The sequence below is a fragment of the Ursus arctos genome, unplaced genomic scaffold (assembly GCF_023065955.2).
Source record: "Ursus arctos isolate Adak ecotype North America unplaced genomic scaffold, UrsArc2.0 scaffold_37, whole genome shotgun sequence".
Classification (NCBI taxonomy): domain Eukaryota; kingdom Metazoa; phylum Chordata; class Mammalia; order Carnivora; family Ursidae; genus Ursus; species Ursus arctos.
Genome location: NW_026623053.1, coordinates 1909167 through 1919242, shown reverse-complemented (window position 1 = coordinate 1919242; position 10076 = coordinate 1909167).

Sequence of the window (10076 nt, the reverse complement as noted above, 5' to 3'; positions counted from 1 at the left end):
AGAACGGGCTTCGGTCCCTGTGTTTTCATGTCACAGGTTAGATACGCAAATATTTCCAAAACCTCATTACTAATTTAAAACAAAAACAAAGACAACAAATGTAGGACGCTTTCTAGTACTACGGAACTCTAAACAGATGATGGGACTGACCCAAGGTACAATTTCTTAGCTAAAAGGGCCTAAGTTGTTCCAGAACAAAATGTTGACCACGGTTCTCTTTCAGGATGAGGGCTCTGAACCAGCGTAGTGGATTTTGATTTGGACGGTGGTACATTTACCTAAAAGCCTACGAGCAGGAAGCGGTTGGCAGTGAAGTCTTGGCGTGGTTGGTGTGCGGCAGTCTGGACTTCTTTGTCTAAGCAGGTGCCGGGGCCCTCCACCTCTGGTTTTTCTGTGGACGTCTGGGTGGACAGGCCCCCACTGGAGGGACCAGTTCTGGCTTGAGGTGTCCTGAGCTGATTGTGCTGGGGACAACAGGAGTCTGCAGACGGCTTCCCCACCCACTTCTCACTTACACCTCAAAACAGCTTAGTGTGGTATTATAAAAAATTAACAAATTGGAGAGCAGCAGCAATCCTCCCAAGACGACACGGCTAGGTCACAGCCCACCCGCTTCAATTCACGTCTGTGACCAGCGCCCAGGATGCCCGGAGAGGAGAGGCACTGGGGAGGGGGGCAGTCAGCCTTGATGCCCTGGCATCATTTTCCTCTTCTGTTTGAGAAGATATACTGTGTGCGTGGTGACAAATTCAGACCGTGCCAAGGCTGGAGGTAACCAATGTTACCGAGTTCTTGTCCATCGTTCCAGAGGTGGTCTTTACACATCCTGAGTGTGTGTGTGTATGTGTGCATTTACACACATGTGTGCACACACTGGACAGAGCACCCTTCTTTTTCCTCCTAAGGGCATAACTTGAGGCTTGCTCTGTGCCTACTGATGTTACTTCAGCTCACACGTTCAAACAGCTGTGTAGGTTCCAGCGTGTGGACACGGCAGATTTCATTTCCTGTCTCGGGGGGACTGGGGACATCCGTGCTACAGGTGGCACTGGGCCAGAAGGGCCTTGTGGCCAGGCCCACGCGGGAGCCGCGTGGCCCTACTGAGGTGGATGATGAACCTCTCCAGCAGACATGTCCATGGAGGCCTTCTGAGGGGCTTGTTTGGGTCTCTGTCTGGCTTCTGTCACACCTCATCTCTGGAGCAGCCAGTCCCTAATCTTTTGGGCCTGAACGTTCTTGGAAAAAATGTTCCCTAAGACAGAGGGAGCACAGGACTCCCAGCTGTAGGCTCTGGGCTTCGCCCAGCAGAATGTGATTTTGTTCTTGGGCTCTCCTTAGGGACCCCAATGGGCCCCCCAAGTCATCAGGGTGATTATGACGTCCGCTGGATGTCTCAAAAATATGCATTTTTTTACCTGGCTCCCATTCAACTCCATAACGTAGTGGTTTGCTCAATGACTGTAGAGTATGGTCTCATCTGAGGAGAAGCAGGACATTTTAAGACCGCAGAGCCCAAAATTAACAGCCTGGAATTTTTGCCCATGCTCTCTGTTGACTGACTTAAGCCATTACACGGAAAGACACTTTGGCAAATCCTGAACTACTTGTACAAGAGAAGCCACAGACATGATCAGACCATTTAACAAGAGGCATCTGGCCAACCGAACATTTTAGGAAATGGTCTCTACCATTAGTAGGATTGCAAACCCTTCCACACAACCCAAACACAGTGACTGAGAACAGTTCCACCTCGACACAGAACCAAACCCTTAAAACCCACTACGAACATCACAGAAGCTGGCAACCACTGCATCAAATTACGGTTTTCTGGGTTAACACGCTGAGGCCTTGTCACCAACCTCCAAACCTCTTCTCGCTTTGCCTTTTCATGGTGCTGTGGGGCTTGGTGCCTGAGGTAAGAACCAGGGTGAACAGAGCCTGGGCAGAATCACCTCAGATGCTCAGGAGGTGGAGGCCAAGGGGTCAAGGGTCAGCTCAGGCCCTCTGGCTTCTCTCTCCTACAGGCAGACGTCCCGTAAGGTGCACTGGCGGGGCTGACAGGGGACGCCCCGGCCTGCTGGTCGGGGTCAGAGCTGCGGCTGTGAGTAGGAGGGCCAACAAGCTGGAAGGTGAGTGGGCAGGAAGGCTCTGGCTCTGAGTGCTCATGGGCATGAGTCAACACCAAATACTCTGGCAGGGTGCACGTAGCAATGCTGACCTCCAGAGCTGGGCCCCCAACAGGCTGTGGCCATTTAGAATCAGTTTATGATTTTCAATGAGTTTTTTCTTTTTCTTTTTTTTCCCCAAAATGCCTCAATTTACAAAAAGCACACATTGGGCTTCCATCCATAGCTGACAGCAAATAAGCGACTGCCTTGGTTGGAGAATCTTTTCTGGAACGACCCACCGTTTGTCTTATCCATAAGCCCTGTGCCACCATCTTCCTGCTGAGCCCAGGCAGCAGTGTGGGTGCTACTCCCCGGCCTGAGGGCTCTAACCCGGGCTGGGCTCCTGAAGCCTCTGCAGCCCCACAAGCTGGACCCTTTTGGGATGCCACACTGCCATCCCTCAGAGCTCAGTCCCTAGAGCGAGGAGGGTCACCCCCCTGCCCTCAGGTGCAAGAAGCAGGGTTCTCCGCCGCATGGAGGTTTAGGGTCTCAGGCTAACCTATGCCAATGGAACTCATGCACAGAACCACCGGAGCTTGCCCCGTTCGAAGGAACAGTTTGGGAAACCGACAAAAAAAACAGGCGATCTCTCAGAAGGCAAGCAGAGATGCTTCCAGCTTGCCCGTCTGCAGCTGGAGACTCACGCTGCCAGGAGGCAGCAGCCACACCACCCCCGGGGCCTAGGCTGGGCAGTTGCGGCCTGGCAAGCTGCCATGTAGTGTGTGGCCTTGAGGAGAGATGATGCCGCAGAGGCGGTGAGGGCGCAGGTGTGCAGGGAAAGGCAGCCAATGCGTGAACGACCCCTCTGCATAATCTTGGCCAGGGGACGCAGCTCTGCTCAGAGGCGCTTTTGCAAGGGTTGCGCCAGAGGCTCAAGCCCCCAAGAGGGGCTCAGGTCCCCGTTATCCTGTGGATGGGGTACCAGTGAAGGAGAAGAGGACCCAGAGCCCCAGGTTCCTTCAGTGGAATCCTAACTGGTAGAGACGTAGGGCCCCACCGTTTCTGTGCCCACTGATGTTCACTCTGGGCCTTCTGAGGCTGGGCGCTGTAGGACTCAGGGTGCAGGAATCCCCCAGTGTGTTGTGTTCCTCTCCTGCCCCTTCCCTGACCCCAGTGCTGTCCTCAAGGAGTAAGGAACTGCATTCAGGACTCCGAGGCTGGGACTCTCACCCATGCTGCTTTTCCAGCCTGGGGCAGTTCACCTGGCTGGTGAGCCGAGTCTCATTGCCAGGCAGCGGGCATGAACGTGGCGCTCTGCGCGGTGACCACATTGTGCAGGTGTGGCCTTGCCTCCCTATGTGCCACTACCTTGTACCTGTACCGGGCTTGCCCGCCCACGGCCTGCTGCTTCCACAAGTTGTAGTAAGTAGGGTGAGGAGTAGTGGCGCCTGGAGCTTAGCAGCCTCGACGACAAGCACCACCACGGGCACACTAGCCGGGCTCTCACCAGTGATGTCGTACGCCATCCGGATGAGCTCATAGTGCCGCTATTTCTTCACACCTACAGGTGGAAGGAAACAGGGGTCAGCTGGCCCAGGACCACCTCCCTCTCTTGGAACCACACCGAGGGGCTGCGGGGCAGGCCGTGGGTGTCACCAGAGGGTCGCTGGAACGTTCTCCTCCTCCTTCCCTGACCCCAACGTAACAGCCACCCTGCGCTGCAGTGCACCCCTCCCACTCTCCGCTCACGGGAAAGGTGGCAGCAGGCCACCTATAAGGCCACCTTAACTAACACTTAAATAAAAATCTGAAAAGAAATAACAAAGAAAAACCTTACGGACAATACATTTAGAGCAACGTCTCTTTACTGAGAAAACCCACGTAATAAGCAGACTGCCCAGTTCAGACCCACGTTGGCCAAGCGTCCACTGCAATACTGGAAATCCTAGCCAGAGCAATTACACAAGAAAACTAAATCAATAAAAGGCATCCAAACTGGAAACCAAGAAGTGAAGGTCACTCTTTTCAGATGACATGATATTATATGTAGAAAACCCTAAACACAACCACAAAAAAAACTATTGAACAAATTCAGTAAAGTGGCAGGGTACAAAATGCATAAAAATCTGTGCTCCCTCGTTTCAAACTCTATGACAAAGCTCTACTGATTGCTGGCATATTGGCATCAAAGCAGACACACAGATCAACAGAACAGAAGACAGAGCCCAGAAGCAAACCCACACTTCTACGGTCCAGTACTTTATGACCAAGGAGCCAAGAATATGCAAGGGGGAAAGGACAGTCCCTTTACTAAGCGGTGCTGGAAAAACCGAACAGACCCATGCAAAAGAATGAATCCGTACCACTATCTTACACTCGACACAAACATTAACTCAAAATGAATTCAAGACGTGAAACCTTACAACTCTTAGCAGGGAACATAGGGACAAAGCTGCCCTGCGTACTACTCAGGCGTGATTTTTTTTTTTTTTTTGGATCATGTTCCAAAAGCCAAGGCAGTAAAAGCAAAAGTAAATAAGCGAAGCTACAAGAAACTAAAAAGCTCCTGCCCAACCATGAAAATCACCAACTAAATAAAGAGGCAACCTACCGCCTGGGAGAAAAGACTTGCTACTCATAAATCTCATAAAAGGTGACTTTCCAATATATAGAATGAATTCCTACAACTCAATCACAACAACAACAACAAACAAAGTGGAAGGATTTGCCAAACGGACATTATGCAGAGAAGACACAGAGACGTCAACAGTTCCGTGAAAAGATGCTCCACATCAATAATCATCAGGGAAATGCAAATCGAAACAACACTGAGGTATCGCCTCACACTGCTTAGAAGGTTCAGTATCACAAAGACAGACATGACAAACGTTAGCTAAGATGTGAAGGAAAGGGATCCCTGGTGCACTGTTGGTGGGTACAGAAGTAGGTGCACACGCTGTGGAAAACAGTATGCAGCCTCCGCAGACAAAAGAAAAATTAAAAAGAGAACTATCCTACAATCCAGTAACTTCTCTTCTTAGCTTTTAACGGAACAAAATGAAAACACCTATTTGAAAACATAGTTATACCTGCATCTTCATTGCAGCATTAACCATATGTAACTAATTTAACATATAAAGCATCATATTGAAGTATAGAATATATAAAACATCTATAAAATAAATTATAATACAAAACTGTATATACATAACTTAGAGGACCCAAGAGAGAAGAATAACCTACAAGACCATGTCCGTGGAGAAACAGATCCATAAAGAGCCCCTTCCAACCCAACCCATCTCCCCACCACCCAAGCAACAGCCTTTCCTGCTGTGGCCACCGCTGAACATACCGCCCACGCCCTCTCCCATCTCTGCCTAGGACCATACGGCTGCTGCCCTCGCCACCCATGACAACTCACAATCCTCGCCCTCACCGCCGCCTGGGACTCAGAGCCCTAACCAACCATGCCATCCTCTTCCCCGCCAGGGAACCCACGACTCCACGGCCCTTGACGTCACTGCACACCTACAATGCAGGTGCCGCTGCCACCAGGGCCCCTGACCTCACTGACGCGCAACCACCGTCGCCACGGAAATCAACACCCGCGCCACAGCACGACCACGGAACTCCCCGCCGCTGCCCTCACCACCCTCACCGCCCCTTGCGTCGCAGCCCATGCCACTTGGGAACTCACCGTCGCCCTCGTTGCCGCTGCCTCCACAGCCGCCGCAGCCACCTCCAGCGCCGAGGCCGAATCTGTGGATGCCGCCTCCAGCGATGCCTCTAGCGACGCCACCTTCAATGCCGGAGGCGGCGCACCACTGACGTCAAAGGGAGGCGCCGCCGCCAGCGCCGCCGAGGCTGGGGCTGCCTCCAACACCGAGACCTCTTCAGTCGACGCCCCTCCAATAAAGCAGCCTCTGCTGCCTCCAGGGACGCCGCCGCTCTCGCTGACTCCCTCGAAGCCCAGGACACCTCCAGTGCTGCCGCCGATGACACGATCAACGCTGCCGAAGACTCCACCGCTGCCAACACGTCCGCACTGGAGTCCGCGCAGCACCGAAGTGAGAAGCGACCAGCGTGCGGGGCTCCGCCCCCAGCGTGCGTGGCTCCGCCCCCAGCCTGCGGGGCTCCGCCCCCAGCCAGCGGGGCTCTGCCCCCAGCCAGCCTGCGGGGCTTCCATAGTCGCCCCTGCTGCTTCCTGTGCCAGGGGCACTGCCTCCAGAAACAGCGGTGCCCCGGGAGCTTCCAGCAGGGGCGCTGCAGCGGGCACCTCTGGCAGGCACGCTGCATCTTGTGGTCGCCCCTGCTGCCTCCAGCGAGAAGGGCGCCTCCTCCACTGCGGCGGGCGCCGGTCCCAGGAAGGATGCTGATGCACGAGCCGCCTCCAGTAAGAGCAAAGCCTCCTGCAGCTCCTGCAAGGGAGCCGCCTCCATTGTTGCCTCAGTGGTCGCTGTAGGCCTCCAGCCCAGTGGGCGCTGCCGCTGGTGCCTGCAGCAGGGGCGCTGCATCCGTGGACTACCCTGCTGTCTCCAGTGGGGGGGGTGGGACTCGGACCCACCTCCAGCAGGGGCGCACTCCCTGCATGTGCCTGCTCCCTTCACTGCTGCGGAGGCCGACTCCAGCCTGCAGGTGCTGCCTCTTGCATGTGGGCTCCGCCTCCAGCAAGTCGCCGCCACCACTTTTAACTCTCATTTTAAGTTGCAAACAGTCTCAACTCAGCAGACAATGAACAGTATGAAAATGCTTTTTTTCTTTCCTAACCAAGCTGTGGTTAAATACGTGAAGAGGTTGTTGATTTTCTTTTTCCATGCTTCTTTCCCCTTCACTACAAAATGCCATTTTCACATTCCTGGTAAAAGCCTGGAGAGGGACCAGAGGTAGGGATACAAGAAAGTTCTTTATTGACTGCTATTTTTCATTCTGATTTGTGATCTCAGGGCCTGACCAAAATGTAAATCTGTCTCCCCTAAGGTCTTCAGAGAACTTAACAATACTGTTGGTCTTTTCACTGTTACTCCCCTAGAACAGGATGTATGCGGTTTTTAGATCTATTTGTTGGTGATTGTCCCTCAGGATCAGATGATCACCAGTCAAGCTCGACCTAAGTGATTCCCACGTAGTGCCTTCCTCTCTCCCGGAGGTTGTCTTTGGACCGTAGGAACCTCTAAGGCAAACTTTACCTTACATTCCGCGGAAGTTCAGTTACTTCACAACAAAGTCTTGTGCCCCTCCCCCCTTCTATCTGTGTATCTTTCCTGCTGCCTGAGGAAACAGGCTCTTGCCTTCAGGCTCCTCAGCCATATGTCAGATGCGAGTATGCCCCCCAAAATCCAAAGGATATATATTAAGCTCTTCTATTGATCCCGCGGAAACCCAACCTCTTATCTTGGAGACAAGAGCATCCTACCCATTCCCCTTGCTTTTGTTGGAAGGTTGGATAGGCAAGTATTAATGAACATAAAGAGGATTCAGACAATCCTCTTTACAAATTCTATTTCCCCTTAGTTTCAGGGTGAAGGATCCCCCTCCTCTGGGCTCTCTGACGAGCTTACGTCCTAAGTGTGTTAGTTTAACAAGTATTGCGTGGACTTTCATTCCCCCCATCCCTGGAGATAAACCAGACCATCAATGATTTCATTTAATTTCAAATCCCCGTATCGACTTTCAATAAAGTTCTACAATTCTGACACCAGTTGCAATGTGTTTCTTCCACGTGACAAGCAAGTCTTTGACACCACCCGCATGTCCTTTTCTGACACCACCTATCTGGAGATAGTGTCAGCTTGCACAGCTCAGTCCCACCACACTGGACCCCCAGCACCCTTCAGATGCCCATCACAGGTCCAGTTTGCCACCTGTGCTTGACTAGCCACAGATGGAAGGTTCCAACCACTGCCTCCTTAGGCTCAATTAATTTGTTACAGTGGCTCACAAAATTCAGAGAAACATTTCACTTACAAACCTACCGGTTTATTATAAAAGGATACAACTCAGGAAGAGTAAGAGAGAAGATCTGCGTAGGGCCAAGTACGGGGAAAGGGGTATGGATCGAGTTTCCATGCCCCGTTCCAGAGCGCCACTCTCCCAGCACCTCCAATGTTCACCAACCCAGAAGCTCTCAGAACCCGTCCTTCAGGGTATTTGTGGAGGCTTCATCACATGGGCATGATTTTATGATTTCATGACAATCATTGTTCTCCAGCCCCTCTCCCCTCCCAGGAGGTGGAGGGCGGGCCTGAAAGTTCCCACCCAATAATCAAGTGGTTGGTTCCACTGGCAGGCAACCAGCCCCCTCCTCAGTCCCAAAGTCTCTCATTAACACAGCAAACAAAAGATACCCCATCACCCTCCACACTTAGGAATTCCAAGGGCTTTAAGGAGCTTTGCTGCAGAAACGGGGTAAGATCACATATATATTATAAATCACAACACCGCAAGTTCATAACTCAGTGCTGGACAGTAATACAGCATGGATATTTAAATGATAGGTTCATTTTTATGTCGATGACCGAAAAGGAGCTTCTCAAAGAGCAAATCTTTAAAATTCATCAAATGAAATGACTTTCTGAAAACCAAAATCTTTTACTAAAGTTTTTTCCATTTACAGAACAGTTTCTGCAGCTCTGAACCTAATTCTTACCAAAAAGGGGATGAATAAATGTTGGGATCTGGGGGGGAAAGTGACCTCCTAATGTTAGAGCTCAGGGATAGCACTGGAAGGAAGATGAGTCAATGCTCAGATGTATTCCTTGGCCTAGACTTCAGGAAGGCAGAATATACAAGGAGAAAAGAAAACAGACAGGCAGAAGAGTCTCTCAGAGCCTGCATTTCCAAACGGGAAGGCCCTTTCCTACATGGATTCCTTGGTTTCATCAACAAGTATTTATCAAGTGTCCAACTAATCACCAGCGAGGATATTTATAAACAATGACACGATGGACTCCCTCTTTCCGGACGTTCCTAGTCTAGTGGGGAGGACAGACATTCCAAGAGCCCTTTGGAGAAAATGGGGAGGCTCTATTAACCAGCAGAGCTGCTTTTTCCCTCGGGAATTCTGGGCCCTTGGCTGAAATCCTCACCTGGATCCTCTGTGTGGTTGGCCCATCCTCACTTAATACTGCTCCTCCATCCCTAGCCTCAATCCCACTTCCCTCTTGTACATTCCTCACAGCACCTGCTATTACATGAAAGCGTGTGCTTCTGTCTAAAGCTTACAGTAGAAGCCATGAGAAAGGGATCTTGTTTATTTTGTTCAAGGCCGCTTGCCCTGAGACTAGAAGAACGCCTGGCAAATTCATATATTCATTCACCGTATGTTTAAAGCATCTACTAGTGCCAGGCACTGACCCGGGCAGAGATCGGGAAGCGGAAATTCCCTCTCCTCGTGGAGCTTCCATTCAAGTACCATAAAGACAATGACTGGGATGGAGCGCTTTCTTTGGAGAAACTCCACAACACTGAATCCTAACAGCAACTCTGAGACAGGTAGGATTATAATCCTTGCATTACAGGCAAGGAAACCTGGACCCAAGAGGTCAAGTGACTTGCCTAAGGAGAAGGGGCAGGGTTAAGATGCGCACCCAGGGAGTCTGGCCCTAGAGCTCAGTGTCTTACTAATCTGCTAGAACGCCTCTTGCTTACATACCCACAGTATGTGTGCAATAAGTATTGTTGGAAAATGGCTGGAAGCCTACGGAGAACCAAAGGAAGACAAGGACATCATTATGGAGGTACAGGGTAGATGATGTGGGCTGAGGGGGAGGTTAAGGAGCTTCATAGAGAAAGGGACATGGCCGATTCTTGAAGGCCTGGAGTGCAAAGGGTGGGAATACAGGGAGGGTGTGAATGCAAACAACAGACACAGCAACACTTAGTGTGACTGGACCATAAGGGGGTTGGAGAGAGGGCACCAAATTCATATAGTGATGGTAAAGAGCCTCGTACGCCCTGTTAGATAGTTTG